The 7,273-nt window shown below is 39.7% G+C and overlaps 1 long non-coding RNA gene across 1 annotated transcript; it reads left to right on the forward strand.

Moving 5' to 3' along the window:
• The first annotated feature begins 458 nt into the window (after positions 1 to 458).
• LOC102313341 lies at positions 459 to 7,265 on the forward strand. Its single transcript, XR_315882.3, has 3 exons — positions 459 to 561; positions 3,258 to 3,343; positions 3,450 to 7,265. It is a non-coding gene; the product is annotated as an uncharacterized LOC102313341 (long non-coding RNA).
• Positions 7,266 to 7,273: the final 8 nt, after the last annotated feature.

Below are 7,273 nucleotides of genomic sequence, written 5' to 3' on the forward strand. Positions count from 1 at the left end.
ATTGACCTGCTGCAAATTAACTTGATTAGTTGAAAAATCTTCAGTCTGTTTCTTTTTATTGACACTTATTTTTTAAAAGTGGATGGGAGCAACAAAAGGCTGGAAACCCATGTTGCTAAAATTCAAGAACATCTAGTGCACAAGCTTCCCTGTGGAATACTGCAACATCTCAATTTGAACATTTGCTATGACTGCTGGGCTTCTAAGATTTGCAGATCATTGCCTTCTGTTTTTCAGCTCTGTTGCTGTTGGATGTGTTGGTTTTAAAAAAATGGCAGAAGATGTTGACCCCCCCTGCCCCCCCTGCAGGTTACAGACTCTTGTGTCATTTTGTTTCCTGGGTAGTTGTAAATAAAGTTCAGGGCTGATTGTGTGAGTTAATGATTATATGGATGTTTGTGATCTACTGAGTTCATCACCCTGTGTTCTGAACAACACAAACCAGAAATGACACCACTTCCTGCATGTGTGTGTGTGTTAACAGCTGTCTGTACGAGGACCGGTGTGTGTTTTAGACCTTGTAGCTCGTCGCCATAGGATCTTTATATAGCTGTTTAAGAGGTAAGATTCATCTTTAAGGTTCAGGTTAGAATCAGGATAACAGTTATGAGAATTTGCATTATGCAAAGGAGGGTTCTCACAAGAACAGACGTACATGCATGTGTTCAGGGGGCGTGTGTGTCTGTGGGGGGATTTACTGGCAGCAAAACCAGAAGTTGACTTTCTTTATCATCCCTTACTGAAATCTTTCCTGTTTGTAACTTTTTATCAGTTTCCAGTTGTAAGTTGCAACTTTATCTTTTGGCTCTTAATTCCATTCAACCCACTCATGACACAGATGAATGCAGCTGAAAAACAGATGACTTCCAGTGAAATATTTGTATTTTGTGGTATTTAAAGTCAGGGTCATATTGATCTTTCAGAAACCACTGAATATATTAATGTAGATCAGATATTCATTTCAACCGTGGATGAACTGAGAGAATATATATCTGCAGCTTTACACAGCTAATGTTTCAGCGTTGCTTGAAACTGAAGTGACAGAAGGAGCTAATCAGAAAGTAACCTTTGCTGGACTTTGTTACTTTTTATAGTGATACTCAGACTTGCAGAGCTGCAGGTATGTCAGCTCAGTTGTAAGCAGTGTTGGTCAAGTTACTTGGAAAAAAGTAACTGACTGGAAGAAATTAGTTTAACATTTAAACCTATTTTCTGCACATTCCAGCACATAAAATAAAATATTTTTGTGTTTACACTCAGTCTTTCAAATAGATGCAAGTAAAACACAGAAAATAAATAAAGTCAAAGACTCAGCGGTCCTGTTGCTCTATTTTCACCTGTAAAGCAGGAGTGGGGCAGGCGGAGGGTTACCCTGGTGCAGGTGTGCCGCGGTCAGTGGAAGAATCCGCGAGTTTCTCTGTGAGTTTCCCATTACGTCGTAGCTACTCGGTGCTTGTTGGAAGTTTAGGGGTTTTTTCTCTGTAAAAAGACGTTTTCTTCCCACGCACAGCGGACACTAATGTTTTTGTCACTTTTTATGGAATCAAACTCAAAGTAAGGCCAGTACTTCCACGCTTTAAACGCTGCACGCTCATAGTTGATCTGCACACAGCTGTTGTCACGAACGTCACACTCGCTTACGTCACTGTCATGAGACATTCTCGCAAAAAAATCACGGTTTTAGTAACGCAGTAACGCAGCGTTCCTACGGGAAAGTAACAGTAATTTAATTAGCGTTTTTGCAATAGTAATCCCTTACTTTACTCGTTACTTGAAAAAAGTAATCAGATTACAGTAACGCGTTACTGTAATCTCTGGTTGTAAGTAATAAAAACAGGATCCTGCATTAGGACTGAGTAGCAACAAAATTAAGCTAAGACACAAGCTGCAGGTCCTCTAGTAGCCACTTGAGGCAGGCTGCAAAAGTAAGCTTATCCCCGCAGTCTCCCATGTTAAGTTGCCTAACCTTACAGCAGACATAAACATATTTACATTCTGCACAAATACAATATTAGTTTCTGTGGATAATTTCATATATTATAACAGCCTGGATAACTCTAAAAAACAAATCAAATGAAAACAAACAAACAAAATGTTACCTCTAACCTGCTCAAACTGAATTTTGCATCATTAGAAGCGTGCCAGCTGTACCCAGAGCTGTCTGTTAGGCTTCACCTCGGGTGATTCAGCTCACTGAACTGCATCTCTTGACTGAGTGTGTGATGTCATTGCCTTTTTGAACATTTCTTGCAATTTTGTGACAGATAATATAGCTTGCTTTGTACTGTGAAATTCTAGTAGCAAGTTAGAAGGTGTATGTGTCTATGTGATGCACCCATGCAGTTTATGAATGCAGCTTCCTAACCAAACTGTCCTCAGCATTTCATCCTGTGGTCCAAATTCAATCTCTTTGGGCTCCAAAAACTAACAAGATGCCACAGGGTGTGAGATAACACTGCATATTTACAATAAGCAACTTCAAATAAAGTGAACTTTGATCAGACTCAAAGAGTAAAATGCATTTTATGCATTTAATAGGGGGAAGAAGGGAAAACACATTCAGCAAGCTCATTTACTTTTATTAATACTTCATTTTTGCCTTCTTGGATTTGAGTTTAGACACTTTTAGATGTGCGCTTCTGTTTGACCCATTTCTTTTTCAGAGCTCCCTTTCAGCCTCACTCAGACTGTGACCTCAGCTCTCTGGTTTGACCACAGTGGAGAATTGAGAAGGAAAGGAAAAGGGAGGGGTTGGGGGTTATTCTGTGGCGGGACGGGTGGGGCGACGCCTGGCTCGGTAAATTTAGCCTCAGTTGGGATAAAAATAACTGGCGGTGTCCAGAGAATCTATTTATAGTTGAGATATTTTGAGCTGCAGAGAGGAAAACCCTCCCTCAAAGGAGCCAACCACACTTTCCACACAGATGAAAACAAACATCTGCAAAAGAGAATAACGCAAAAGGCCACAGCTTGTTTTGATCAACTCATTTATGTTTCTATTTAGTATCACCTAACTGTTCCATCTACAACCCTCATCTGTATAACATACAAATCACATTCAAAAAACAGACTTTACATGGAGAGTTTAGCTCAACTTGCTTGAGTTAAATCTTTCGTACTGTCCTCTCCTTGCATTTACTGTGTTTCTTCACAATGCTCTGAAAAGTTCTTATTCTTTTAAATAAAGTTTTTGCGTTTAACAAAAAGAAACTTCCAATTAAAGGGCAGCTCAAAGTTTTTTCTCTTTCTTCAACCAGAGCTCATCAGTGGCTTCATCCAAACACCATCACGCAGCCTCATTTCTCTGAATCCACCAGCCCACAATTACAGGCCATGTGCTGAGGTAACTTCCATTTGCCCACCGCCACTCTAACCCCACCCACCCAAACCACACTTTGATCTCAAACCAAATGTTCCCTCCCTCATGTGGCAACGCGTTTCTCCTCCAGACCACAAAGTGGAGGGATTCCGAGTGGAGACCTGCACTAACCCTCTGAATGACTGGAACCACGCAGGTCCAGACCAGGGTCTGGAAAAGTCTAATGAAGCTGGTGCATGCAATGAACATGCACCTCTGAGTCTGAAGGGATATTACACACCAGCAAGTAAAATAAAATAAAATAAAAACCAAGAACACTTGTTTGCATTTGTCTCAGAGAACTTTCAGTGAACAAAGTTGCTTTAGTTGTTGCCTTAGTGGCAATAGTTGTGGTGTGTCGTTCCGCGCTGTTGTAGGTAAAGCGTTTGGTGTAGTTGCAGCATTTAGTTGCAAGTTGTTAATTTACTTGTTGGTCCAGCTGCTGTAATTGGAGCAACTGGTTTAGTTGCTCTAGTTGCTGTGTTTAACTGCAAATTGATGAATATTGAGTTTGCAGAAGTTTCTCTTTAGTTGCAGGTGTTTCTGTAGTTTCATTAGCTGGAGTTGCAGTTATGACTACAGCTAAATGGTTATGTTCACTAGCTGATTGAGTTTAATTGCAAGTGTTCCTGTACTTTGTAGTTTATTTGCTCATAAGTGTATATTTTTGAAGGAATTTATTAAGCAATAGTATTTATTAAGAATCATTTATAAAAAAAAGATGACCATTATCAATAAGACAGGACAGGTGCTTTCTGCAGAAGGTTTCAGATGCAATGATACAGTCTAATTTCTAAACTCCTTTGAAATGGGCAGCAGTCTGTAATGACTGTAAATGTGTGCATGAATGACTTTTTCCCATAGCAGACTCTGAGTCCGTCAAGAGCTCACGTCAGTTTATACCAGCAGCATAAACATTCGTAGTATCAGTTTCTGTTTCATTATGCAAAACTCAGCTGAAGGGACAAACCCCTGAGAGCAGAAACAGTTTCCCTCCACGTCCAGCCTGAAGCCTCCAGCTCTTTGTGAACAATATGCAAATGAGACCATTTGCCAAGCGCCCACTGAGAACAGACTTTGTTATCACAGCGCAGACAAACTGCTCCTTCAGCAGCACCAAAACCCAGGCGACACTTTTAAAGAGCATTTTTATCAGGAATGCTAGTTTGTGATTTTTTTTAATCTGTGTTAATGCGCAGAATCAGACTACATCATCTCTGTGAAGAAAGTGTGACTCACTAGTTTCTGTCTGACTCTCGTAGAAAAATTAGCTAAAAAGCAGACATGCAGGCAACTACTGCAAATACACCCGGTGCTTTATCTAAGTTGCTGTCACTGTAATTAAAAGGACAACTGTCTAAATAAAGACAGTTAATATTTATGTGTTGCAATAAAAATAACTGTATTCACTGGATAAGGTTTCTTAAACAGCATGTCAGGCTTTTATTTATATCTGGTTTTGCACAACAGTCCACTCTTTCCATGAGCAAACAGACAATTTGAGTCAGTCACATCTCTATAATCATAAGGCCAAAATGAACAAAATTAGTCTGCGTGGATCAGAGACACTGTAGACAAAAATATAAAGACATTTTTACACATGCATTACAGCCCTGAGCCGTCAGCAAATGACACAAGTGCATCAGAAGACTCAAATTCCAGAATAAGCACCGCAGCACAAAGCCTGCGAAATTTAGTTATTAGCAAATGCAAAAGTTGTTTGTGCATTCAGTACTGCTGTAATAGTATAAAGTAATCCATTACTGTAATTACCTAACTTTCTGCAACTGTACTAAAGTCAGTAATCACACAAGTTGCTGATCAAAAAACCGTGTTGTTACTTTATTAAAGTTCTGTGGTCATTTCAGATTGTATGGTCAGCCCGGTTGAACTCTTTAGAGTTTTGATCAAAGGGTGAGATGATTATTGGACTCTTTCTAATTTAACTGGATTCATGTGGAGTCTGAGCTGGACTCCTGCTGCTCCACTGTGAATGAAGGAGGGTCAAAGTTCAGGTGATCCTCGGTGTTCCCTGCTTCTCTCTGACCATCGTAACAATGCTGTGAGTTGTTTCCTCCTTCCAAGTGAGAAATCACAGCAGAGAACCCATGTGAGTGAGGGGGCGGAGTCTGGTGATAATTATTAATTGAGACAGAATTAATTATTTTGCAAGAATGAATCTTTTTTTCATGTTGACTTTCTCTCTAATCAGAGCCCATCACTAATAGGACTGTATACTGCTGCAAACAGCTAAATCTGTTGTTTACATTAATGTACACTAATTAATTTTATTTTTAAATTCTGAAAAGAATTTAAATATCAACACAGCAGCAGGCAAAATAATTCAAGAAAAACAGATTCAAAGAGTTAAAGAAATACCACATATATCTCTACTTACAATAAAAAACATGCTTTACGACCTTTAAAGCAGTAAAATATGATCTCTGATTCATCCCAGAGGTCACACGAGTTATTACACTAAATGTTACTGGAAAGACTGGTCAGTGAGGGGGAGAAGAAACTGGGAACACAAGCAAACAGAACTACAGTGCAATTGTCATTTAGTCAGATAGCAGTGGGACACTGATGCTAGTGCTAATACAACCCCAGCCACCTGCCGTGAGGCAAATGCATTTACAGCAAGAACACTGCAGGAATGTTTTTCTCCTAATAATCATTTTCTCCTCCTTTTACGGACCTGCGACTAAAGATAGAGATCTGTTCTGTGTGTCTGTGATAAACCTTTTATTCATCAGCGTCACCTGCTGAGTTCAGGTGATCCAGTCTTTTGCTCTCACCCTTTTCACCTTTCGCATGCTTGTGAAAATGGTGATGTGTGATGCTTCCATGTGACAAATCACAGTGGCAGGAGTCAGGTGAGGTTTTATTTAGCCATGTGATGAATGTTCTCCTCTACATTTTAGTATCTCCTGGAGAGAAGGAGAAAAGTTAGTGAAGCAGAAAGTGCAGAGGAGGCAGTGATGACAGTACGGCTTCATACTGAGAAAGAGCACTGCAGATGCAGTTGTTGCTGAGAGTGTTGATTGAGAGCTATTGAGATTCATGGCTGTAGTGAATGGTGTGACAGACGAGAGTAGGGTTAGGATGAGACGGTGGCAGATGATCTGCTACGGCGACCCCTAAAGAGAACAGCCAAAAGAAAAAGAACAATTCAGAAAACCATAAAATAATTTTTAAAAAGAATGAAAGACAACTTCATTCAGCATTTAGAACAATTTCAATAAAATATGTTGGAGTGTAATTGAATTAAAAAAAATATTTACTTTAAATCTTTTGAGGCTATACGTTGATCAGATTGGTGATCAATAAGCAGCAGATACGAATATGAATGAAAAAACATGGGAACAGAAAACAAACAGAACTGAAGTGCAAATGTCAGCTGACTGTGGGCCACTGCTGTTAATGCTAATGCAACCTGAGGTACCTGCAGTGAGGCTAATGTCTCTGCAGCCCCACCTCCCTCTCTGTGTGTTTACAATGTAATGGTTGTGTTACCTGCTGCCTGATCCAAAAACAGGAAGAGCAGTGAGCTTTTAAGTTAGACGACAGGAAGGAAAAACAGGAAGGAAAAACAGGAAGGAAAAACAGGAAGGAAAAAATCAAACAGAAGGAAAAGAAGAAAGCTAGAAAGAAGAAAGACAGTCACATGTGAGGTGAAGAAAGCAACAAATTTCGGACCCATTAGCCAGTATAGATTTGTCTCAAATGAAGATGAAATTTGAAGCACTTTTTAAAATGAATTTCTGTACAAGCAGAGGAATGAGAGCGATGTGGAAACCTTCCCTCTAATCTCTTCCTGCTAATCCTTTTGTCCTGTTCCTCCTTTCTAACGCTCACTTGTGAAAGTGTAAATGTGTGTGTGTGTGTGTGTGTGTGTGTGTGTGTGTGTGTGTG

This window comes from Haplochromis burtoni, unplaced genomic scaffold (assembly GCF_018398535.1).
Source record: "Haplochromis burtoni strain Fernald_Lab_line unplaced genomic scaffold, NCSU_Asbu1 Contig_5, whole genome shotgun sequence".
NCBI lineage: Eukaryota > Metazoa > Chordata > Actinopteri > Cichliformes > Cichlidae > Haplochromis > Haplochromis burtoni.